General features: G+C 48.3%; 1 protein-coding gene and 1 long non-coding RNA gene across 7 annotated transcripts in view; one reads left to right on the top strand and one right to left on the bottom strand.

Moving 5' to 3' along the window:
* The window catches only part of lbx2 (ladybird homeobox 2), a 131,885-nt gene that overhangs the window by 62,094 nt on the left and 43,114 nt on the right, over window positions 1-26,677 (bottom strand). The window lies entirely within an intron of this gene.
* The window catches only part of LOC118319699, a 38,408-nt gene continuing 12,777 nt past the window's right edge, over window positions 1,047-26,677 (top strand). For 2 of the 3 annotated variants that reach the window (XR_004796074.1, XR_004796075.2), the window contains exons 1-3: window positions 1,047-1,190; window positions 1,973-2,149; window positions 3,256-3,316. This is a non-coding gene — a long non-coding RNA (uncharacterized LOC118319699). The remainder of the gene's footprint in view (window positions 1,191-1,972; window positions 2,150-3,255; window positions 3,317-26,677) is intronic. The other variant, XR_004796076.1, reaches the window with a different exon arrangement.

The raw sequence follows: 26,677 nt of genomic DNA, 5'->3' as shown, positions 1-26,677 counted from the left end.
CAATGATTTGACACATCACACCTACAAGAATGTGCAGCGTCTTCCAAAGGTCCTCTGTGAGAGCCACTGTTTGTCTTTACGGGGGATATTGGTTTGTTTATGCCATGCCCCCGTTTCAGTAAACTCCTGGAGGCTGTGAGGTTTCTTACTGACAGTTTGACACCTCTGAGGCAAAGGTGAACGGAAAGTGTGGCGCTATCAACAGCCTTCGCTTATTAGCCTGCTGCTTTGACACTAGTTCCTGAAGGCTTATTATGAGGCATGAATAATGTGAGCCAGAATAAATCAATCCACCCCTGTCTTATGAAACCCTGTCAAATCAGCATGGTGTCTTGCAAATGCAAATTATGTGCCACATGCAGGAAAAAAAAATAAAGAAATACAAATGAGACGACTGGCAATAAGAGAATGGGGATGGGTGCTTAATTTCAACACTAACAGCCTGTGTAAGCCCTGACATTAAACAAACTGTTTTAAAACCGGAATAAAACAAATGGAAAATCCTCACAATTAATTGAAGATATTGTTTTATTACGTGATATCCTCCAAAGAAGAAATAATATTATTCACCATTTGTCAAATTTTAACCTTGCTTTGACTGTCTTTCAACTGTAAAATACAAATCTCCCATTGAACCTGATGAGGTTATTATACATTAAGCATAAGTATATTATGTTGATGGTAGATATTCCCTGATGGTGAACACAGACAGATTGTATGGTTAATTCTCATTCATCTTCACAACTGTTCTGAGTGACACTGGTTACAATGCACATGGCTCAAAGAGGGTTTGCACTTTTACCATGTTAACATGCTCACGTGCTCTATGTTGGCACACACTTATTAATCTTCTTGTTTTTAAGTACTTCAGGTGCCCCCGGGAATAATGGGCCCAATTCCAAAAGTGAGTAAAGACCATTTATTTCTGCCGGAGCGCAGTTGTTCTTGTCTTTAACGCACAGACACTCAAGCCACAACTTGAGCCCATTTGTTATCTCTTGCCTCAGCACAAGTTATTTAGCCTGTCAGCAGAATGATAAACTCTCCCCTGCCATGGGTGTCACTTTGACAGCTCGCTCCCGCATTAGCCAATAAATGTGTAAGGTGGACGGGAACGAAGAGTTTCAGCTCCAAAATGAGACACCAACCACTCTGAAAAGTGACAGCAGAGTGATCGATAACACTACAAGGTAACTAAGCTCCTACTTTTGATTAAACGTTGTGTTTTTTGGAGACTGGATCGGCCCCAATTTAACAATAGTGACTGAAGACGTTTATGTAACTTTTGTATAAACATAGATGCACTATACAGGCTCAGGGGTAGAGCCCTTAAAATATTTCAATAAAGTCTTTGGATTACATCTGAAATTCTGTGAACTGCGCTGAGGCTCTGGGTATTGTACAAAGAAAAAAGACTTTGTGCCTGGTACCGGCCATTAATCACAGTGAACTTGACTTTATAGGTCTTCATTTTTTGGGGAGGTTAGAGTCTGACGTGGGGTCAGAAAAAGGTCAAGGTTCATTTTTGTGAATTTGTCGCGGCTCTGAAATCCCCTATATTAGATTTTCTTTACAAAAACCAAAAGAGGTACATTTTGCCTTTTCTTATCAATAATCTATTGATTTTCTCAAGCATTTGATAAGGATTTTATTGTGCTGCTTAAACATGTTTAATGTAAAAGATATTTTCCGGCATAAACAGGCTTGATTCACCTAAAAACAAATAACTGTAGCAAATGATAGAAAGCTTACATGTTTGTTTTTTGCATGCAGCCTCAGCACTAAAGTCCCTAATCACATGAGAATGGCCATTACTCTTCCCCATAAAACCATGATGGGATGTTTTGACAGTGGTCACTTGTTCAATAGTCCCTCTCTTTCATTGCCCTTCCTTGATGAGTTGACTTTTTGGGATCCAGGCACCATGTTATTAGCCCCAATTAGTTAAGTGTTGTCTTACTCTTCTTGCTAGCTGCGTGTGGAAATTGCCACCTCTGATTGATTGGCTTCCTGTCATCAAGGGGATTATGAATGAACTTGCCCTTTCTTCGTGCGTCCTGAAAGATCCTCACGTGCGGGACACTTAAGAAACTCCACCGCTCACGATTCCTCACAGTGGGAATCTGAAAGAGGACCAGCATGCCAAGAGGTAAAAGCAAGTGGCATCCTTAAAGTTCTGCATACTATAGGCATACCTTTAATGTTTCCCCTAAACCTTATCTGATCATACATATTTTAAAATTTATATATAAAGAGCAATCTTTTCTGGTGCATAGACGATACATTATTATCACTATTTGTTATTATGCACACTAATACTACATATATGTGGTAGTACAAGTGAACTAAAAAAATCTTCTCATGTTTTTATCTCATTCACATGTATTTTGAAAGTCTTTAAACAGTTGAAAGAGTTCCAACAGAATACTGTATATTTACTCACATTGTTAGGCTGTAATAATGATACAACTGAAGACATTTCTATTTGCTAATGTTTTTATTTTCTCCTTTTAATTATTGTATTTTAATGTGATGTGTTTCTTCGCAATGCTTTACATGTTTTATGTAAAGCACTTTGAATTGCCTTGTTGTTGAAATGTGCTATAAAATAAATTTGCATTGCCTAAAACTTATCATGCTAATGTAATTTGAGTAATTTGACTTATAACAAAATATTCCAGTAACAATTGCTTAATTTTAAGATTATCCTAAAAGAATCCTTTATTCATCCCGCAACAGGGAAATTTGGACATTTTGATACTTACAATGGTATGTGATTGTTTTTGTTTGAGGGTTTTACTTTGCTCTCCTGTAATCTGACTGTAAATGAAGGAATGTCTGGCTGTCGATTTGCCCAAGTTCCCTTTTAGTGTCCAAGTTTGTCCAATAAATCTCCATCGATGGCATTTGAACCTTTTCCCACTCAACACAGCATCATCTTAAATCAAAATCCTTGCATTCAGGAGTAATTACACCAAGCAACTACTACAAGTTTGTGTTGTGCCAAGTTCAGCTGTGACTTTACTTTAAAAGTGTACAGAATGCCCTCACTGTTCACTTTGAAGAAAAAGTGTCCATCAGATGGCTAACACTCTGAGGAATAGTTAAGCTTACACGTGGAAAAAAAACTTGGAATGTGCTGTCTCTACTTGGCAAGATGTCGCAGTTCTGCTCTGTACATTTGTCGTGACCCCAATTCTGTCTGTTGCTTCCCTTTTCCATGCATCCTCTGCCGCTGTTGCTGCTCTGATGGAGCTGGCAGCTCAAGCTGGGACAAACACCAAGCTGAGGTCTGACCCCTGCTGACAGAAATGAGGTTTGTATTTAAGAACTGTTGCTGGGGTATTACATTTAACATCAGCGTCTGGTCTGACTCCAGCCAGTTAAATGCAGTTTGCCCTGATCCAGCATGAAGTGCTAAATTGGTTATTGCTTTAAAAAATGTTGCCACAATGTGAGGGATTTTAAAAAATCGCTCTCCTGTAGCTGCCCGCAACTGTGAGCATGTATGTGTGTGGGTGTGGGTGTGACCAACTGTGTGGGCATGCCATGCTCATTTTCATTGATGTGCATTCAGTCCTTTATACGTGCATGCAAGTATTCATTTTTAATTGTATGTGTTCACGTGTGCACACACACGCATACAAATGCGTGTATGCTGTTGTTTTCAAAGCCTGTTGCCATGGTGTCAAACAGAAAGACAAGTCTTTGCTGACTGACCAGCCACCTGCTGGAGAGAGCCCCACAGAGAGGCAGAGAGGAGGTGACGAAACAAATGTAGAAACGAGAGGACAGAGGACGGGGGAAAGTAAAGGAGACAAAAAAAGAAAAAAAAAGAAAAGGAAGAGAGTTTTTCTCATCCACAAGCTGAGGAACACATTTTTAAGCTACATGGTCCAATGGCAATGTCACAGCCTGGCAAGTAGGCAGGTCTTTAATGTGATAAACATGAAATGGGACCACTAGGGCTGATTGTAAGCCAAGTGACACACATTTTTGCTCCACTTCCACACGCAGCTAGGCCTCAAATGATTTGCTGGGTGATGAGCGTGCCAAGTGTTAAATATTATTTGGCTTTTTACACTCCGTTGCTGCCAAACACAGCATGAGCTGTTGTTACTCGTTAGAGATCAGGCCTCTAACGTTCACCAAAAAATACAATTCACAAACCAATGTTTTGGAATGGTTTCCCCAGATTAACACTTGGACTGGGCTGAAGTCAAACATCTCCACCGATCTTGATAGTGTACCAAACATTTATATTTTGTAATGTTACCTTGAGAAAGCTCCATAATTAAAGTGCCATATAGACAAAGTTTATATAGTTTAGTTTATATTTCCTCTACATCTGATGACCTGCCTACTGTCAGCTGAATGATGCTAACTTTAGGGGATCCATACATTTTTTCTCTTACACCAACAGACCTTTTAACAATTTGGATTTTTTTTCTAATGAGTTCCATACCTTTTTGTACAACCATCTATGGTACCCAGCCAAAGTATCTGATTGATTGTGTGTCCTCTACTTTTCCTGAAATTATTGGATGGATTAACATAATTATTGTCTCTTTGGTGAATCTTTTACATCTCTAATGCCATTATAAGATCACAATTTAAATTTGTCAAATACTTTTGTTGTATAACCAAACATCGCAAAGCTAATGCCTATATTCATCAGCCTCAGCTTACACTCTCTTTGGTGTTGATGAGCAAGCGTTAGCATGCTAACAAGTTAACATTAAATTTGGGAACATGATAAACATACCTACTCAGCACAAGCATATTAGCATGGTAGCATGGGCCCATTAGCATATGTCAGAACACAAAGCCGCTAGCATGCCTCCAAACTCATGTTAAAAGTTAATGAGAGCAATAAGACTCAATCATATTGTATACAAGCAACCAGGAAGCAGATTAAAGTAAGGGAAACGTTGGAACTGCTACACGGATGAGCAGGTGAGTACCAAATGTCACTTGTTAACTACTATTATTACCGCTGTGGCCATCTTTAAGGCCTCTCAGACAGTGCAACCGCCATAAAAGCAATAGAAATTAAAGCTGCGAGCAGCGATGATCGGGCCCTCGCACTCTCGCCGTCGGGGACGCGCCGGCAGCCGCTCTCCACGCGTCCGCCGGGTCTCGCGACGGCCGGTCGGGACGCGACGATTTCTCTTCCCCACCCTAGGGAAGCGGGCTCCGGAAACCGTCCAGTGGCAAGAAGCGGCCCATGTCGCGGAGTGGACGTCCCCAACCCCCCCTTGCCCGGCTCCCCGGGGGTCCTAAAAATATGCGGCGAAGTGTACGTACACTTCAAAATACCTTAGAGCTGAGGTCAGGGTATTCCAATTGGACAAAGGCAAGGTGGTCTCTTCCACCCGGCCAGCACAGTCCTCCTCAGTGGGGGGAACATGTCCACTCGGTGGAAGTGCAACCTACCCCAGGGGCCCCCAGGTACCCCCTGGGGGCCCCTGGTACCCCTGGGGCCCCCGGGGCCCCTGGTACCCCTGGGGTACCCCCCGGCACCCCTCGGGCCCTCCTCCCAAAGTCGGCAAGTGAGTTTTGGGCCGATTGGACTCTTGGCCCCCGGGGGCCCCTTGTGCCAAGGCCCCCGGTGTCGGCAAGTGAGTTCTGGGCTAATTGGACTTTTGGCCCCCGGGGGCCCCTGGTACTCCCGGGCCCCCCTCAGGCCTCTCCCCCCGATGTCGGCAAGTGAGTTCTGGGCTAATTGGACTTTTGGCCCCCGGGGGCCCCTGGTACTACCGGGCCCCCCTCAGGCCTCTCCCCCCGATGTCGGCAAGTGAGTTCTGGGCTAATTGGACTTGTGGCCCCCGGGGGCCCCTGGTACTCCCGGGCCCCCCTCAGGCCTCTCCCCCCCGATGTCGGCAAGTGACTTCTGGGCTAATTGGACTTTTGGCCCCCGGGGGCCCCGGGGGCCCCTGGTACCCCGCCCCAGAGTCGGCAAGCGAGTTTTGGGCAAAAGGGGGCCATTTACCCAGAGTGGACAAATATTCCACCGATTGGACATATTTACTGTACCGTACTGTACTACCATGACAAGTTCTGCGATGTCGACAAATGTACCACGAAGCGGACACCCAAAAATTTACAATGTGAATGAAGTGGACAAAAAGGTCCATCAGTTGGACAGGTGTACGAGTTAGGGAAGTGGTAGGGGCCCCTGTGTCCAACGGCAATACCCGGGGCCCCCCCCCCCCAGCCCAGAAAGGAGTGATAGCGCCACCGACAGGCTCAGTGGCTTCGGCACACTTTGCGTCCAATTCGTGATCTTAGTCACAGCCATATGACACCCTAACAGGGACGCAAGTCCATTGTGACGACCTTTGACCAATGGCAGGAAAATGGCTGACTTCCGGTTGGGCGGAGCTAATTGCTCCAAGAGGCTTTTTGGTAGGTCGTCGGGAGGTACATGAGCCGACCGAATTTGGTTCTTCTAAGTCAAATTTAAAGGCGTTAGAATTGACTTTGAAATGTTGTAGGGGGCGCTATGGAGCCATTTTGACACAATTGGACAAAAGACACATATCAGACATATTGTCTTGCCACTCTGAACATGTCTGCCAAGTTTCATGAGAAACAAAGCATCATAAGTGCCTCAAATATGTAACGTATTTGATGGCGAACAGGGCGTCACCATGGCAACAGCGTTTGACATATGGTCAAAAATTTCACAGTACAATATCAGCCATGTCTCACAACTAAGCTGACCAAATTTGAGGTTTCTCCAGTGAACCTGCGAGGCAGAGGACGTAAAAGAAGAATTTCAAACTTCCTATCACCATTAGGTGGCGCTATGACTTATGTCCAATATTGACATGTAGATGTGTTTAGGGTGGGACTGTTATCACGCCTGAGAAGTTTGGATCAGATCAGACCATGTAGCTTTGATTTGGAGCAACTTCCTGTTCATGGTGAATCAAGCCTCACCGCGGCCACGCCTTTCGATGTGGAGTAAATCTTTTGATATCGTTTGATCCGGAAGGCCTCCTCTACGCGTTGCTAGAGTTTGAGGCGGATCCGAACAACCGCCTAGGAGGAGTTCGTCAAAGTACGTCACCTTCCGTTCACTGCTTACACCAAGGTAAAATCCGAAATGGCTGACTTCCGGTTGGGCGGAGCTAATTGCTCCAAGAGGCTTTTTGGTAGGTCGTCGAGAGGTACATGAGCCGACCGAATTTAGTTCTTCTACGTCAAATTTAAAGGTGCGATAATTGACTTTTAAGTTTTGTAGGGGGCGCTATGGAGCCATTTTGACACAATTGGACAAAAGACACATATCGGACATATTGTCTTGCCACTCTGAACATGTCTGCCAAGTTTCGTGACAAACAGATTATCATAAGTGCCTCAAATATGTAACGTATTTGATGGCGAACAGGGCGTCACCATGGCAACAGCGTTTGACACATGGTCAAAATTTTCAAAGTATCATATCAGCCATGTCTCACAACTAAGCTGACCAAATTTGAGGTTGCTCCAGTGAACCTGCGAGGCAGAGGACATAAAAGAAGAATTTCAAACTTCCTATCACCATTAGGTGGCGCTATGACTTATGTCCAATATTGACATGAAGATGTTTTCAGGGCGGGACTGTTATCATGCCTGAGAAGTTTGGATCAGATTAGACCATGTACCTTTGATTTGGAGCAACTTCCTGTTCATGGCGAATCACGCTTCACCGAGGCCACGCCTTTCGATTTAGACAAAATCTTTTGATATCGTTTGATCCGGAAGGCCTCCTCTACGCGTTGCCCAAGTTTGAGGCGGATCCCATGAACCGCCTAGGAGGAGTTCGCGAAAGTACGAGGCCTTCCGTTCGCCCCTTACGCCAAGGTAAAATCAAAATGGCGGACTTCCGGTTGGGCGGAGCTAATTGCTCCAAGAGGCTTTTTCGTAGGTCGTCGGGAGGTACATGAGCCCACCGAATTTGGTTCTTCTACGTCAAATTTAAAGGTGGGATAATTGACTTTTAAGTTTTGTAGGGGGCGCTATGGAGCCATTTTGACACAATTGGACAAAAGACACATATCGGACATATTGTCTTGCCACTCTGAACATGTCTGCCAAGTTTCGTGAGACACAAAGCATCATAAGTGCCTCAAATATGTATTCGTATTTTATGGCGAACAAGGCGTCACCATGGCGACAGCGTTTGACATATGGTCACAAATTTCATAGTACCACGTTAGCAACTTCTTACAACTTAGCTGACCAAATTTGACGATGATGTGGTCAACCTATAAGACAGAGGGCGTAAAAGTGTAGACACATGTTACTTCCTGTTGCCAGTAGGTGGCGCTATGACCTATGTCCAATATTGACATGGTAATCTGTTCAGGGCGAGACTGTTATCATGCCTGAGAAGTTTGGGTCCGCTCGGAGCATGTACCTTCGATTACGAGCGACTTCCATTTTCATGGCGAGGGATCGAAATTCGCCACATTTTCGCCACGCCGTCACAGCATGGGCCTCTGACGTACACTCAAGCTTTTGATATCGTTTCATCCCATGGGTCTTCAGATGACACACGACAAATTTGAAGTTGCTCATGTGAAATTTGTAGTAGTAGTTCATTAAAATATGGCACGTGAAATATGGATTTTGACACAAAATGGCCGACTTCCTGTTGGTCATAGGAAATTTTGCCAAGAGGTTTTTTGTCAGGTCCGACAAGATGTATCTGCCACCCAAATTTCATTTATGTAGGATACTCCAAAATTTTTTTTCCTATACCTGCTGATTTTTCCAGGGGGCGCTGTGAAGCCCCTGGGCCACACCCAGTGCCGGGCCTCTAGGCCTGAGTAGCGGGAGCAGTTTCTGACGTGTGTGCCAATTTTCATCCGTTTTCGCATATGGGAACAGGGTGTAAAATGAGTGAACGATGCTGAATAAGAATAATAATAATTAAAGCTGCGAGCAGCGATGATCGGGCCCTCGCACTCTTGCCGTCGGGGACGCGCCGGCAGCCGCTCTCCACGCGTCCGCCGGGTCTCGCGACGGCCGGTCGGGACGCGACGATTTCTCTTCCCCACCCTAGGGAAGCGGGCTCCGGAAACCGTCCAGTGGCAAGAAGCGGCCCATGTCGCGGAGTGGACGTCCCAAACCCCCCCTTGCCCGGCCCCCCGGGGGTCCTAAAAATAGGCGGCGAAGTGTACGTACACTTCAAAATACCTTAGAGCTGAGGTCAGGGTATTCCAACTGGACAAAGGCAAGGTGGTCTTTTCCACCCGGCCAGCACAGTCCTCCTCAGTGGGGGGAACATGTCCACTCGGTGGAAGTGCAACCCACCCCAGGGGCCCCCAGGTACCCCCTGGGGGCCCCTGGTACCCCTGGGGTACCCCCCGGCACCCCTCGGGCCCTCCTCCCAAAGTCGGCAAGTGAGTTTTGGGCCGATTGGACTCTTGGCCCCCGGGGGCCCCCGGGGGCCCCTTGTGCCCAAGCCCCCGGTGTCGGCAAGTGAGTTCTGGGCTAATTGGACTTTTGGCCCCCGGGGGCCCCTGGTACTCCCGGGCCCCCCTCAGGCCTCTCCCCCCGATGTCGGCAAGTGAGTTCTGGGCTAATTGGACTTTTGGCCCCCGGGGGCCCCTGGTACTCCCGGGCCCCCCTCAGGCCTCTCCCCCCGATGTCGGCAAGTGAGTTCTGGGCTAATTGGACTTTTGGCCCCCGGGGGCCCCTGGTACTCCCGGGCCCCCCTCAGGCCTCTCCCCCCCGATGTCGGCAAGTGAGTTCTGGGCTAATTGGACTTTTGGCCCCCGGGGGCCCCTGGTACTCCCGGGCCCCCCTCAGGCCTCTCCCCCCCGATGTCGGCAAGTGAGTTCTGGGCTAATTGGACTTTTGGCCCCCGGGGGCCCCGGGGGCCCCTGGTACCCCTCCCCAGAGTCGGCAGGCGAGTTTTGGGCAAAAGGGGGCCATTTACCCAGAGTGGACAAATATTCCTCCGATTGGACATATTTACTGTACCGTACTGTACTACCATGACAAGTTCTGCAATGTCGACAAATGTACCACGAAGCGGACACCCAAAAATTTACAAAGTGAATGAAGTGGACAAAAAGGTCCATCAGTTGGGCAGGTGTACGAGTTAGGGAAGTGGTAGGGGCCCCTGTGTCCAACGGCAATACCCGGGGCCCCCCCCCCCCCAGCCCAGAAAGGAGTGATAGCGCCACCGACAGGCGCAGTGGCTTCAGCACACTTTGCGTCCAATTCGTGATCTTAGTCACAGCCATATGACACCCTAACAGGGACGCAAGTCCATTGTGACGACCTTTGACCAATGGCAGGAAAATGCCCATTCATTCTCAGCCACGAAGTGGAAAATTCCCTTACCCGTGTCCCGTAGGAGGAGTTCGTCAAAGTGCGTCGCCTTTCGTTCACTGCTTACCCCAAGGTAAAATCCAAAATGGCTGACTTCCGGTTGGGCGGAGCTAATTGCTCCGAGAGGCTTTTTGGTAGGTCGTCGGGAGGTACATGAGCCGACCGAATTTGGTTCTTCTAAGTCAAATTTAAAGGCGTTAGAATTGACTTTGAAATGTTGTAGGGGGCGCTATGGAGCAATTTTGACACAATTGGACAAAAGACACATATCAGACATATTGTCTTGCCACTCTGAACATGTCTGCCAAGTTTCATGAGAAACAAAGCATCATAAGTGCCTCAAATATGTAACGTATTTGATGGCGAACAGGGCGTCACCATGGCAACAGCGTTTGACATATGGTCAAAAATTTCACAGTACAATATCAGCCATGTCTCACAACTAAGCTGACCAAATTTGAGGTTTCTCCAGTGAACCTGCGAGGCAGAGGACGTAAAAGAAGAATTTCAAACTTCCTATCACCATTAGGTGGCGCTATGACTTATGTCCAATATTGACATGTAGATGTGTTTAGGGTGGGACTGTTATCACGCCTGAGAAGTTTGGATCAGATTAGACCATGTAGCTTTGATTTGGAGCAACTTCCTGTTCATGGTGAATCACGCCTCACCGCGGCCACGCCTTTCGATGTGGAGTAAATCTTTTGATATCGTTTGATCCGGAAGGCCTCCTCTACGCGTTGCTTAAGTTTGAGGCGGATCCCATGAACCGCCTAGGAGGAGTTCGTCAAAGTACGTCACCTTCCGTTCACTGCTTACACCAAGGTAAAATCCGAAATGGCTGACTTCCGGTTGGGCGGAGCTAATTGCTCCAAGAGGCTTTTTGGTAGGTCGTCGAGAGGTACATGAGCCGACCGAATTTAGTTCTTCTACGTCAAATTTAAAGGTGCGATAATTGACTTTTAAGTTTTGTAGGGGGCGCTATGGAGCCATTTTGACACAATTGGACAAAAGACACATATCGGACATATTGTCTTGCCACTCTGAACATGTCTGCCAAGTTTCGTGACAAACAGATTATCATAAGTGCCTCAAATATGTAACGTATTTGATGGCGAACAGGGCGTCACCATGGCAACAGCGTTTGACACATGGTCAAAATTTTCAAAGTATCATATCAGCCATGTCTCACAACTAAGCTGACCAAATTTGAGGTTGCTCCAGTGAACCTGCGAGGCAGAGGACATAAAAGAAGAATTTCAAACTTCCTATCACCATTAGGTGGCGCTATGACTTATGTCCAATATTGACATGAAGATGTTTTCAGGGTGGGACTGTTATCATGCCTGAGAAGTTTGGATCAGATTAGACCATGTACCTTTGATTTGGAGCAACTTCCTGTTCATGGCGAATCACGCTTCACCGCGGCCACGCCTTTCGATTTAGACAAAATCTTTTGATATCGTTTGATCTGGAAGGCCTCCTCTACGCGTTGCCCAAGTTTGAGGCGGATCCCATGAACCGCCTAGGAGGAGTTCGCGAAAGTACGAGGCCTTCCGTTCGCCCCTTACGCCAAGGTAAAATCAAAATGGCGGACTTCCGGTTGGGCGGAGCTAATTGCTCCAAGAGGCTTTTTCGTAGGTCGTCGGGAGGTACATGAGCCCACCGAATTTGGTTCTTCTACGTCAAATTTAAAGGTGGGATAATTGACTTTTAAGTTTTGTAGGGGGCGCTATGGAGCCATTTTGACACAATTGGACAAAAGACACATATCGGACATATTGTCTTGCCACTCTGAACATGTCTGCCAAGTTTCGTGAGACACAAAGCATCATAAGTGCCTCAAATATGTATTCGTATTTTATGGCGAACAAGGCGTCACCATGGCGACAGCGTTTGACATATGGTCACAAATTTCATAGTACCACGTTAGCAACTTCTTACAACTTAGCTGACCAAATTTGACGATGATGTGGTCAACCTATAAGACAGAGGGCGTAAAAGTGTAGACACATGTTACTTCCTGTTGCCAGTAGGTGGCGCTATGACCTATGTCCAATATTGACATGGTAATCTGTTCAGGGCGAGACTGTTATCATGCCTGAGAAGTTTGGGTCCGATCGGAGCATGTACCTTCGATTACGAGCGACTTCCATTTTCATGGCGAGGGATCGAAATTCGCCACATTTTCGCCACGCCGTCACAGCATGGGCCTCTGACGTACACTCAAGCTTTTGATATCGTTTCATCCCATGGGTCTTTAGATGACACACGACAAATTTGAAGTAGCTCATGTGAAATTTGTAGTAGTAGTTCATTAAAATATGGCACGTGAAATATGGATTTTGACACAAAATGGCCGACTTCCTGTTGGTCATAGGAAATTTTGCCAAGAGGTTTTTTGTCAGGTCCGACAAGATGTATCTGCCACCCAAATTTCATTTATGTAGGATACTCCAAAATTTTTTTTCCTATACCTGCTGATTTTTCCAGGGGGCGCTGTGAAGCCCCTGGGCCACACCCAGTGCCGGGCCTCTAGGCCTGAGTAGCGGGAGCAGTTTCTGACGTGTGTGCCAATTTTCATCCGTTTTCGCATATGGGAACAGGGTGTAAAATGAGTGAACGATGCTGAATAAGAATAATAATAATAATCCTTACGGAAACAATAGGGCCTTGCACCTCGGTGCATGCGGCCCTGGTGCATGCAATGCCCCAGGTCCGCGCACCTCGTGCTCGGGCCCTAATTAAAGCTGCGAGCAGCGATGATCGGGCCCTCGCACTCTTGCCGTCGGGGACGCGCCGGCAGCCGCTCTAGACGCGTCCGCCGAGTCTCGCGACGTCCGGTCGGGACGCGCCGATTTCTCTTCCCCGTGTCTTCACTTTCAAAATGCCGTCTTCCTGGTGGGTTCAGTTCGTGGCACTGACAGACTTCGGCCTGTAGATACGTTCGCCGGTGATATTTCGTACGCGCGGGTGGCTTGGTTTTTTTGTATTGTAAGGAGCGCTAAGGAGCTGCTTTGCAACGGCCGAACTCAAAACTTGTATCCGATCAAACCTGTCCATGTTTGTAATGCGTGTGCTGTGTTTCGTGCCTGTAGAAGCATCCCCGACACAGTGAAAAAACACATCACGTTTCGTGGCGAATCACGCTCCGCTGCGCCCGCACCTTTTGTCGTAGACTGTAAAACCCTGTGTGCCGTTTGATCGGGAAGGTCTCATCTACGCGTCGCCCAAGTTTGAGGTGGATTCGATTAACCGCCAAGGAGGAGTTGGTAAAAGTGCGTCGCCTTCCATTCACTGCTTACGCCAAGGTAAAATCAAAAATGGCTGACTTCCGGTTGGGCGGAGCTAATGGCTCCAAGAGGCTTTTTTGTAGGTCGGAGGAAGATACACCAGCCGACTGAATTTCGTTCATCTACGTCAAATTTAAAGGTGGGATAATTGAATTTTAAGTGTTGTAGGGGGCGCTATGGAGCCATTTTGACACAATTGGACAAAAGACACATATTGAACATATTGTGTTGCCACTCTGAACATGCCTGCAAAGTTTCGTGAGAAACAAAGCATCATAAGTGCCTCAAATATGTATTCGTATTTTATGGCGAACAAGGGGTCACCATGGCAACAGCGTTTGACACATGGTCAAAATTTTCACAGTATCATATCAGCCATGTGTCACAACTAAGCTGACCAAATTTGAGGTTGCTCCAGTGAACCTGCGAGGCAGAGGACATAAAAGAAGAATTTCAAACTTCCTATCACCATTAGGTGGCGCTATGACTTATGTCCAATATTGACATGTAGATGTGTTTAGGGCGGAACTGTTATCATGCCTGAGAAGTTTGGATCAGATTAGACCATGTACCTTTGATTTGGAGCAACTTCCTGTTCATGGCGAATCACGCTTCACTGCGGCCACGCCTTTCGATGTGGACTAAATCTTTTGATATCGTTTGATCCGGAAGGCCTCCTCTACGCATTGCCCAAGTTTGAGGGGGATCCGATGAACCGCCTAGGAGGAGTTCGCGAAAATACGACGCCTTCCGTTCGCCGCCCACGCCAAGGTAAAATCAAAATGGCGGACTTCCGGTTGGGCGGAGCTAATTGCTCCAAGAGGCTTTTTGGTAGTTCGTCGGGAGGTACATGAGCCCACCGAATTTGGTTCTTCTACGTCAAATTTAAAGGTGGGATAATTGACTTTTAAGTTTTGTAGGGGGCGCTATGGAGCCATTTTGACACAATTGGACAAAAGACACATATCGGACATATTGTCTTGCCACTCTGAACATGTCTGCCAAGTTTCGTGAGACACAAAGCATCATAAGTGCCTCAAATATGTATTCGTATTTTATGGCGAACAAGGCGTCACCATGGCGACAGCGTTTGACATATGGTCACAAATTTCATAGTACCACGTTAGCAACTTCTTACAACTTAGCTGACCAAATTTGACGATGATGTGGTCAACCTATAAGACAGAGGGCGTAAAAGTGTAGACACATGTTACTTCCTGTTGCCAGTAGGTGGCGCTATGACCTATGTCCAATATTGACATGGTAATCTGTTCAGGGCGAGACTGTTATCATGCCTGAGAAGTTTGGGTCCGATCGGAGCATGTACCTTCGATTACGAGCGACTTCCATTTTCATGGCGAGGGATCGAAATTCGCCACATTTTCGCCACGCCGTCACAGCATGGGCCTCTGACGTACACTCAAACTTTTGATATCGTTTCATCCCATGGGTCTTTAGATGACACACAACAAATTTGAAGTTGCTCATGTGAAATTTGTAGGAGTAGTTCATTAAAATATGGCACGTGAAATATGGATTTTGACACAAAATGGCCGACTTCCTGTTGGTCAGAGGAAATTTTGCCAAGAGGTTTTTTGTCAGTCCCGACAAGATGTATCTGCCTCCCAAATTTCATTTATGTAGGATACGCCGAAATTTTTTTTCCTATACCTGATGATTTTTCCAGGGGGCGCTGTGGAGCCCCTGGGCCACACCCAGTGCCGGGCCTCTGGGCCTGAGTAGCGGGAGCAGTTTCTGACGTTCGTGCCAATTTTCGTTCGTTTTCGCATATGGGAACAGGGTGTAAAATGAGTGAACGATGCTGAACAAGAATAATAATAATTAAAGCTGCGAGCAGCGATGATCGGGCCCTCGCACTCTTGCCGTCGGGGACGCGCCGGCAGCCGCTCTCCACGCGTCCGCCGGGTCTCGCGACGGCCGGTCGGGACGCGACGATTTCTCTTCCCCACCCTAGGGAAGCGGGCTCCGGAAACCGTCCAGTGGCAAGAAGCGGCCCATGTCGCGGAGTGGACGTCCCCAACTCCCCCTTGCCCGGCTCCCCGGGGGTCCTAAAAATAGGCGGCGAAGTGTACGTAGACTTCAAAATACCTTAGAGCTGAGGTCAGGGTATTCCAACTGGACAAAGGCAAGGTGGTCTCTTCCACCCGGCCAGCACAGTCCTCCTCAGTGGGGGGAACATGTCCACTCGGTGGAAGTGCAACCTACCCCGGGGGCCCCCGGGGGCCCCTTGTGCCAAAGCCCCCGGTGTCGGCAAGTGAGTTCTGGGATAATTGGACTTTTGGCCCCCGGGGGCCCCTGGTACTCCCGGGCCCCCCTCAGGCCTCTCCCCCCGATGTCGGCAAGTGAGTCCTGGGCTAATTGGACTTTTGGCCCCCGGGGGCCCCTGGTACTCCCGGGCCCCCCTCAGGCCTCTCCCCCCGATGTCGGCAAGTGAGTTCTGGGCTAATTGGACTTTTGGCCCCCGGGGGCCCCTGGTACTCCCGGGCCCCCCTCAGGCCTCTCCCCCCCGATGTCGGCAAGTGAGTTCTGGGCTAATTGGACTTTTGGCCCCCGGGGGCCCCGGGGGCCCCTGGTACCCCGCCCCAGAGTCGGCAAGCGAGTTTTGGGCAAAAGGGGGCCATTTACCCTGAGTGGACAAATATTCCTCCGATTGGACATATTTACTGTACCGTACTGTACTACCATGACAAGTTCTGCAATGTCGACAAATGTACCACGAAGCGGACACCCAAAAATTTACAAAGTGAATGAAGTGGACAAAAAGGTCCATCAGTTGGACAGGTGTACGAGTTAGGGAAGTGGTAGGGGCCCCTGTGTCCAACGGCAATACCCGGGGCCCCCCCCCCCAGCCCAGAAAGGAGTGATAGCGCCACCGACAGGCGCAGTGGCTTCAGCACACTTTGCGTCCAATTCGTGATCTTAGTCACAGCCATATGACACCCTAACAGGGACGCAAGTCCATTGTGATGACCTTTGACCAATGGCAGGAAAATGCCCATTCATTCTCAGCCACGAAGTGGAAAATTCCCTTACCCGTGTCCCGTAGGAGGAGTTCGTCAAAGTGCGTCGCCTTTCGTTCACTGCTTACCCCAAGGTAAAATCCAAAATGGCTGACTTCCGGTTGGGCGGAGCTAATTGCTCCAAGAGGCTTTTTGGTAGGTCGTCGGGAGGTACATGAGCCGACCGAATTTGGTTCTTCTAAGTCAAATTTAAAGGCGTTAGAATTGACTTTGAAATGTTGTAGGGGGCGCTATGGAGCCATTTTGACACAATTGGACAAAAGACACATATCAGACATATTGTCTTGCCACTCTGAACATGTCTGCCAAGTTTCATGAGAAACAAAGCATCATAAGTGCCTCAAATATGTAACGTATTTGATGGCGAACAGGGCGTCACCATGGCAACAGCGTTTGACATATGGTCAAAAATTTCACAGTACAATATCAGCCATGTCTCACAACTAAGCTGACCAAATTTGAGGTTTCTCCAGTGAACCTGCGAGGCAGAGGACGTAAAAGAAGAATTTCAAACTTCCTATCACCATTAGGTGGCGCTATGACTTATGTCCAATATTGACATATAGATGTGTTTAGGGTGGGACTGTTATCACGCCTGAGAAGTTTGGATCAGATTAGACCATGTAGCTTTGATTTTGAGCAACTTCCTGTTCATGGTGAATCACGCCTCACCGCGGCCACGCCTTTCGATGTGGAGTAAATCTTTTGATATCGTTTGATGCAGAAGGCCTCCTCTACGCGTTGCTTAAGTTTGAGGCGGATCCGAACAACCGCCTAGGAGGAGTTCGTCAAAGTACGTCACCTTCCGTTCACTGCTTACACCAAGGTAAAATCCGAAATGGCTGACTTCCGGTTGGGCGGAGCTAATTGCTCCAAGAGGCTTTTTGGTAGGTCGTCGAGAGGTACATGAGCCGACCGAATTTAGTTCTTCTACGTCAAATTTAAAGGTGGGATAATTGAATTTTAAATGTTGTAGGGGGCGCTATGGAGCCATTTTGACACAATTGGACAAAAGACACATATCGGACATATCGACTTGCCACTCTGAACATGTCTGCCATGTTTCGTGAGAAACAAAGCATCATAAGTGCCTCAAACATGTATCGGTATTTGATGGCGAACAGGGCGTCACCATGGCAACAGCGTTTGACACATGGTCAAAAATTTCACAGTACAATATCAGCCACGTCTCACAACTACGCTGACCAAATTTGAGGTTTCTCCATTGAACCTGCCAGGCAGAGGACCTAAAAGAAGAATTTCAAACTTCCTATCACCATTAGGTGGCGCTATGACTTATGTCCAATATTGACATGTAGATGTGTTGAGGGTGGGACTGTTATCATGCCTGAGAAGTTTGGATCAGATTAGACGATGTACCTTTGATTTGGAGCAACATCCTGTTCATGGCGAATCACGCTTCACCGCGGCCACGCCTTTCGATTTAGACAAAATCTTTTGATATCGTTTGATCCGGAAGGCCTCCTCTACGCGTTGCTAAAGTTTGAGGCGGATCCGAATAACCGCCTAGGAGGAGTTCGTCAAAGTACGTCACCTTCCGTTCGCCACCTACGCCAAGGTAAAATCCAAAATGGCTGACTTCCGGTTGGGCGGAGCTAATTGCTCCAAGAGGCTTTTTGGTAGGTCGTCGGGAGGTACATGAGCCCACCGAATTTGGTTCTTCTACGTCAAATTTAAAGGTGTTAAAATTGACTTTTAAATGTTGTAGGGGGCGCTATGGAGCCATTTTGACACAATTGGACAAAAGACACATATCGGACATATCGCCTTGCCACTCTGAACATGTCTGCCAAGTTTCGTGAGAAACAAAGCATCATAAGTGCCTCAAATATGTAACGGATTTTATGGCGAACAACGCGTCACCATGGCAACAGCGTTTGAGTCGTTTCAAAAATTTTCACAGTATAACATCAGCCATGTGTCACACCTAAGCTGACCAAATATGAAGTGGATCCAATGATCCTGAAAGGCACAGGATGTAAAAGAAGAATTTCATACTTCCTGTTACCAGTAGGTGGCGCTATGACTTATGTCCAATATTGACATGGGAATCTGTTCAGGGTGGGACAGTTATCATTCATGAGGAATCTGGTAAAGATTTGTCCAAATATGGTTGAGTTATGATGATTCCAATTTTGTTAGCCGTTAGCTCGTAGTTTTTCAATAGCCGCGCGGACGGCTTCCGACGAAACGTCACCGATTTTTTTATATGACATTGTCAAATATGTATAAGTGTACTGAGCAAGTTTGAGGTTGATCGGGTGAATCTGCGAGGCAGAGGAAATAAAAGTAGGATTTGTCACGTTAAATTGCCAGTAGGTGGCGCTATGACTTATGGCCAATATTAAGATGGAGATGTGTTGAGGGCGGTCGTCTTATCATACCCAAAAAGTTTCGTACAGATCAGACCAAGCACCTTCGATTCAGAGCTGTCACTATTTGCACCCGAAAAGACTCCCTTACATAAGGGGGCGCTATGGAGCCCCATGGCCACACCCAGTGCCAGGCCTCTGGGTCTGAGTAGCGGGAGCAATTTCTGACGTGTGTGCCAAATTTCCTTCGTTTTCGCATATGGGAAGTGCCTGAAAAGTGAGCGAACGATGCTGAAAAATAAGAATAATAATAATAATAATTAAAGCTGCAAGCAGCGATGATCGGGCCCTCGCACTCTCGCCGTCGGGGACGCGCCGGCAACCACTCTCCACGCGTCCGCCGAGTCTCGCGACGGCCGGTCGGGACGCGCCGATTTCTCTTCCCCGCGTCCTCACTTTCAAAATGCCATCTTCCTGGCGAGTTCAGTCCGTGGCACCGACAGACTTCGGCCTGGAGATACGTTCGCCGGTGATATTTCGTAAGCGTGGGTGGCTTTCTTTTTCTGTATTGTAAGGAGCGCTAAGGACTTGCTCTGCAACGGCCGAACTCAAAACTCATATCCGATCGAACCTGTCCTCATTTGTAACATGTGTGCTGTGTTTCGTGCCTGTAGAAGCATCCCCGACACAGTGAAAGAACACCTCACGTTTCGTGGCGGATCGCGCTCCGCTGTGCCCGCACCTTTCGTCGTAGACTATAAAACCCTATGGGCAGTTTGATCGGGAAGGTCTCATCTACGCGTCGCCCAAGTTTGAGGTGGTTTCGATTAACGGCCAAGGAGGAGGTGGTAAAAGTACGACACCTTTGATTTTCCATGTTTAGTCATATAAAATCCAAAATGGCTGACTTCCGGTTGGGCGGAGCTAATGGCTCCAAGAGGCTTTTTTGTAGGTCGGAGGAAGATACACTAGCCAACCGAATTTCGTTCATCTACGTCAAATTTAAAGGCGGGGGCCATGACTTTGAAATGTTGTAGGGGGCGCTATGGAGCCATTTTGACACAATTGGACAAAAGACACATATTGGACATATTGACTTGCCACTCTGAACATGCCTGCCAAGTTTCGTGAGACACAAATCAACTCAAGTGCCTCAAACATGTATCCGTATTTGATGGCGAACAGGGCGTCACCATGGCAACAGCGTTTGACACATGGTCAAAAATTTCACAGTACAATATCAACCACGTCTCAGAACTAAGCTGACCAAATTTGAGGTTGCTCCAGTGAACCTGCGAGGCAGAGGACGTAAAAGAAGAATTTCAAACTTCCTATCACCATTAGGTGGCGCTATGACTTATGTCCAATATTGACATGTAGATGTGTTTATGGCGGGACTGTTATCATGCCTGAGAAGTTTGGATCAGATTAGACCATGTACCTTTGATTTGGAGCAACTTCCTGTTCGTGGCGAATCACGCTTCACCGCGGCCACGCCTTTCGATGTGGAGTAAATCTTTTGATATCGTTTGATCCGGAAGGCCTCCTCTACGCGTTGCTAAAGTTTGAGGCGGATCCGAATAACCGCCTAGGAGGAGTTCGTCAAAGTACGTCGCCTTCCGTTTGCCACCTACGGCAAGGTAAAATCCAAAATGGCTGACTTCCGGTTGGGCGGAGCTAATTGCTCCAAGAGGCTTTTTGGTAGGTCGTCGGAAGGTACATGAGCCGACCGAATTTGGTTCTTCTACGTCAAATTTAAAGGTGTTAAAATTGACTTTTAAGTGTTCTAGGGGGCGCTATGGAGCCATTTTGACACAATTGGACAAAAGACACATATCGGACATATCGCCTTGCCACTCTGAACATGTCTGCCAAGTTTCGTGACAAACAAAGCATCATAAGTGCCTCAAATATGTAACGGATTTTATGGCGAACAACGCGTCACCATGGCAACAGCATTTGAGTCGTTTCAAAAATTTTCACAGTATAACATCAGCCATGTGTCACAACTAAGCTGACCAAATATGGAGTGGATCCAATGATCCTGAAAGGCACAGGATGTAAAAGAAGAATTTCATACTTCATGTTACCAGTAGGTGGCGCTATGACTTATGTCCAATATTGACATGGGAATCTGTTCAGGGTGCGACAGTTATCATTCATGAGGAATCTGGTAAAGATTTGTCCAAATATGGTTGAGTTATGATGATTCCAATTTTGTTAGCCGTTAGCTCGTAGTTTTCCAATAGCCGCGCGGACGGCTTCCGACGAAACGTCACCGATTTTTTTATATGACATTGTCCAATATGTATAAGTGCACTGAGCAAGTTTGAGGTTGATCGGGCGAATCTGCGAGGCAGGGGAAATAAAAGTAGGATTTGTCACGTGAAATTGCCAGTAGGTGGCGCTATGACTTATGGCCAATATTAAGATGGAGATGTGTTAAGGGCGGTCGTCTTATCATACCTAAAAAGTTTCGTTCAGATCAGACCAAGCACCTTCGATTCAGAGCTGTCACTATATGCCCCCGAAAAGACTCCCTTACATAAGGGGGCGCTATGGAGCCCCATGGCCACACCCAGTGCCAGGCCTCTGGGTCTGAGTAGCGGGAAGAATTTCTGACGTGTGTGCCAATTTTCCTTCGTTTTCGTGTATGGGAACAGTCTGAAAACTGAGCGAACGATGCTGAAAAATAAGAATAATAATAATAATAATTAAAGCTGCGAGCAGCGATGATCGGGCCCTCGCACTCTTGCCGTCGGGGACGCGCCGGCAGCCGCTCTCCACGCGTCCGCCGGGTCTCGCGACGGCCGGTCGGGACGCGACGATTTCTCTTCACCACCCTAGGGAAGCGGGCTCCGGAAACCGTCCAGTGGCAAGAAGCGGCCCATGTCGCGGAGTGGACGTCCCCAACCCCCCCTTGCCCTGCTCCCCGGGGGTCCTAAAAATAGGCGGCGAAGTGTACATACACTTCAAAATACCTTAGAGCTGAGGTCAGGGTATTCCAACTGGACAAAGGCAAGGTGGTCTCTTCCACCCGGCCAGCACAGTCCTCCTCAGTGGGGGGAACATGTCCACTCGGTGGAAGTGCAACCTACCCCAGGGGCCCCCGGGGCCCCTGGGTTACCCCCCGGCACCCCTCGGGCCCTCCTCCAAAAGTCGGCAAGTGAGTTTTGGGCCGATTGGACTCTTGGCCCCCGGGGGCCCCCGGGGGCCCCTTGTGCCAAAGCCCCCGGTGTCGGCAAGTGAGTTCTGGGATAATTGGACTTTTGGCCCCCGGGGGCCCCTGGTACTCCCGGGCCCCCCTCAGGCCTCTCCCCCCGATGTCGGGAAGTGAGTCCTGGGCTAATTGGACTTTTGGCCCCCGGGGGCCCCTGGTACTCCCGGGCCCCCCTCAGGCCTCTCCCCCCGATGTCGGCAAGTGAGTTCTGGGCTAATTGGACTTTTGGCCCCCGGGGGCCCCTGGTACTCCCGGGCCCCCCTCAGGCCTCTCCCCCCCGATGTCGGCAAGTGAGTTCTGGGCTAATTGGACTTTTGGCCCCCGGGGGCCCCTGGTACTCCGCCCCAGAGTCGGCAAGCGAGTTTTGGGCAAAAGGGGGCCATTTACCCAGAGTGGACAAATATTCCTCCGATTGGACATATTTACTGTACCGTACTGTACTACCATGACAAGTTCTGCGATGTCGACAAATGTACCACGAAGCGGACACCCAAAAATTTACAAAGTGAATGAAGTGGACAAAAAGGTCCATCAGTTGGACAGGTGTACGAGTTAGGGAAGTGGTAGGGGCCCCTGTGTCCAACGGCAATACCCGGGGCCCCCCCCCCCAGCCCAGAAAGGAGTGATAGCGCCACCGACAGGCGCAGTGGCTTCGGCACACTTTGCGTCCAATTCGTGATCTTAGTCACAGCCATATGACACCCTAACAGGGACGCAAGTCCATTGTGATGACCTTTGACCAATGGCAGGAAAATGCCCATTCATTCTCAGCCACGAAGTGGAAAATTCCCTTACCCGTGTCCCGTAGGAGGAGTTCGTCAAAGTGCGTCGCCTTTCGTTCACTGCTTACCCCAAGGTAAAATCCAAAATGGCTGACTTCCGGTTGGGCGGAGCTAATTGCTCCAAGAGGCTTTTTGGTAGGTCGTCGGGAGGTACATGAGCCGACCGAATTTGGTTCTTCTAAGTCAAATTTAAAGGCGTTAGAATTGACTTTGAAATGTTGTAGGGGGCGCTATGGAGCCATTTTGACACAATTGGACAAAAGACACATATCAGACATATTGTCTTGCCACTCTGAACATGTCTGCCAAGTTTCATGAGAAACAAAGCATCATAAGTGCCTCAAATATGTAACGTATTTGATGGCGAACAGGGCGTCACCATGGCAACAGCGTTTGACATATGGTCAAAAATTTCACAGTACAATATCAGCCATGTCTCACAACTAAGCTGACCAAATTATAGGTTTCTCCAGTGAACCTGCGAGGCAGAGGACGTAAAAGAAGAATTTCAAACTTCCTATCACCATTAGGTGGCGCTATGACTTATGTCCAATATTGACATGTAGATGTGTTTAGGGTGGGACTGTTATCACGCCTGAGAAGTTTGGATCAGATTAGACCATGTAGCTTTGATTTGGAGCAACTTCCTGTTCATGGTGAATCACGCCTCACCGCGGCCACGCCTTTCGATGTGGAGTAAATCTTTTGATATCGTTTGATCCGGAAGGCCTCCTCTACGCGTTGCTAAAGTTTGAGGCGGATCCGAATAACCGCCTAGGAGGAGTTCGTCAAAGTACGTCACCTTCCGTTCACTGCTTACACCAAGGTAAAATCCGAAATGGCTGACTTCCGGTTGGGCGGAGCTAATTGCTCCAAGAGGCTTTTTGGTAGGTCGTCGAGAGGTACATGAGCCGACCGAATTTAGTTCTTCTACGTCAAATTTAAAGGTGCGATAATTGACTTTTAAGTTTTGTAGGGGGCGCTATGGAGCCATTTTGACACAATTGGACAAAAGACACATATCGGACATATTGTCTTGCCACTCTGAACATGTCTGCCAAGTTTCGTGACAAACAAATTATCATAAGTGCCTCAAATATGTAACGTATTTGATGGCGAACAGGGCGTCACCATGGCAACAGCGTTTGACACATGGTCAAAATTTTCAAAGTATCATATCAGCCATGTCTCACAACTAAGCTGACCAAATTTGAGGTTGCTCCAGTGAACCTGCGAGGCAGAGGACATAAAAGAAGAATTTCAAACTTCCTATCACCATTAGGTGGCGCTATGACTTATGTCCAATATTGACATGAAGATGTTTTCAGGGCGGGACTGTTATCATGCCTGAGAAGTTTGGATCAGATTAGACCATGTACCTTTGATTTGGAGCAACTTCCTGTTCATGGCGAATCACGCTTCGCCGCGGCCACGCCTTTCGATTTAGACAAAATCTTTTGATATCGTTTGATCTGGAAGGCCTCCTCTACGCGTGGCCCAAGTTTGAGGCGGATCCCATGAACCGCCTAGGAGGAGTTCGCGAAAGTACGAGGCCTTCCGTTCGCCCCTTACGCCAAGGTAAAATCAAAATGGCGGACTTCCGGTTGGGCGGAGCTAATTGCTCCAAGAGGCTTTTTCGTAGGTCGTCGGGAGGTACATGAGCCCACCGAATTTGGTTCTTCTACGTCAAATTTAAAGGTGGGATAATTGACTTTTAAGTTTTGTAGGGGGCGCTATGGAGCCATTTTGACACAATTGGACAAAAGACACATATCGGACATATTGTCTTGCCACTCTGAACATGTCTGCCAAGTTTCGTGAGACACAAAGCATCATAAGTGCCTCAAATATGTATTCGTATTTTATGGCGAACAAGGCGTCACCATGGCGACAGTGTTTGACATATGGTCACAAATTTCATAGTACCACGTTAGCAACTTCTTACAACTTAGCTGACCAAATTTGACGATGATGTGGTCAACCTATAAGACAGAGGGCGTAAAAGTGTAGACACATGTTACTTCCTGTTGCCAGTAGGTGGCGCTATGACCTATGTCCAATATTGACATGGTAATCTGTTCAGGGCGAGACTGTTATCATGCCTGAGAAGTTTGGGTCCGATCGGAGCATGTACCTTCGATTACGAGCGACTTCCATTTTCATGGCGAGGGATCGAAATTCGCCACATTTTCGCCACGCCGTCACAGCATGGGCCTCTGACGTACACTCAAGCTTTTGATATCGTTTCATCCCATGGGTCTTTAGATGACACACGACAAATTTGAAGTAGCTCATGTGAAATTTGTAGTAGTAGTTCATTAAAATATGGCACGTGAAATATGGATTTTGACACAAAATGGCCGACTTCCTGTTGGTCATAGGAAATTTTGCCAAGAGGTTTTTTGTCAGGTCCGACAAGATGTATCTGCCTCCCAAATTTCATTTATGTAGGATACTCCAAAAAAATTTTTCCTATACCTGCTGATTTTTCCAGGGGGCGCTGTGAAGCCCCTGGGCCACACCCAGTGCCGGGCCTCTAGGCCTGAGTAGCGGGAGCAGTTTCTGACGTGTGTGCCAATTTTCATCCGTTTTCGCATATGGGAACAGGGTGTAAAATGAGTGAACGATGCTGAATAAGAATAATAATAATAATCCTTACGGAAACAATAGGGCCTTGCACCTCGGTGCATGCGGCCCTGGTGCATGCAATGCCCCAGGTCCGCGCACCTCGTGCTCGGGCCCTAATAATAATAATAATAATCCTTGCGGAAACAATAGGGCCTTGCACTTCAGTGCATGCGGCCCTGGTGCATGCAATGCCCCAGGTCCGCGCACCTCCGTGCTCGGGCCCTAATAATAATCCTTACGGAAACAATAGGGCCTTGCACCTCTGGTGCATGCGGCCCTGGTGCATGCAATGCCCCAGGTCCGCGCACCTCGGTGCTCGGGCCCTAATTAAAGCTGCGAGCAGCGATGATCGGGCCCTCGCACTCTTGCCGTCGGGGACGCGCCGGCAGCCGCTCTCCACGCGTTCGCCGGGTCTCGCGACGGCCGGTCGGGACGCGACGATTTCTCTTCCCCACCCTAGGGAAGCGGGCTCCGGAAACCGTCCAGTGGCAAGAAGCGGCCCATGTCGCGGAGTGGACGTCCCCAACCTCCCCTTGCCCGGCTCCCCGGGGGTCCTAAAAATAGGCGGCGAAGTGTACGTACACTTCAAAATACCTTAGAGCTGAGGTCAGGGTATTCCAACTGGACAAAGGCAAGGTGGTCTCTTCCACCCGGCCAGCACAGTCCTCCTCAGTGGGGGGAACATGTCCACTCGGTGGAAGTGCAACCTACCCCAGGGGCCCCCAGGTACCCCCTGGGGGCCCCTGGTACCCCTGGGGCCCCCGGGGCCCCTGGTACCCCTGGGTTACCCCCCGGCACCCCTCGGGCCCTCCTCCCAAAGTCGGCAAGTGAGTTTTGGGCCGATTGGACTCTTGGCCCCCGGGGGCCCCCGGGGGCCCCTTGTGCCAAAGCCCCCGGTGTCGGCAAGTGAGTTCTGGGATAATTGGACTTTTGGCCCCCGGGGGCCCCTGGTACTCCCAGGCCCCGCTCAGGCCTCTCCCCCCGATGTCGGCAAGTGAGTTCTGGGCTAATTGGACTTTTGGCCCCTGGGGGCCCCTGGTACTCCTGG

The sequence above is a fragment of the Scophthalmus maximus genome, chromosome 9, assembly GCF_022379125.1.
Source record: "Scophthalmus maximus strain ysfricsl-2021 chromosome 9, ASM2237912v1, whole genome shotgun sequence".
In the NCBI taxonomy this organism is placed as follows: domain Eukaryota; kingdom Metazoa; phylum Chordata; class Actinopteri; order Pleuronectiformes; family Scophthalmidae; genus Scophthalmus; species Scophthalmus maximus.
The sequence above is the reverse complement of the archived record's forward strand: the minus strand, read 5'-3'. Positions and strand labels throughout refer to the sequence as shown.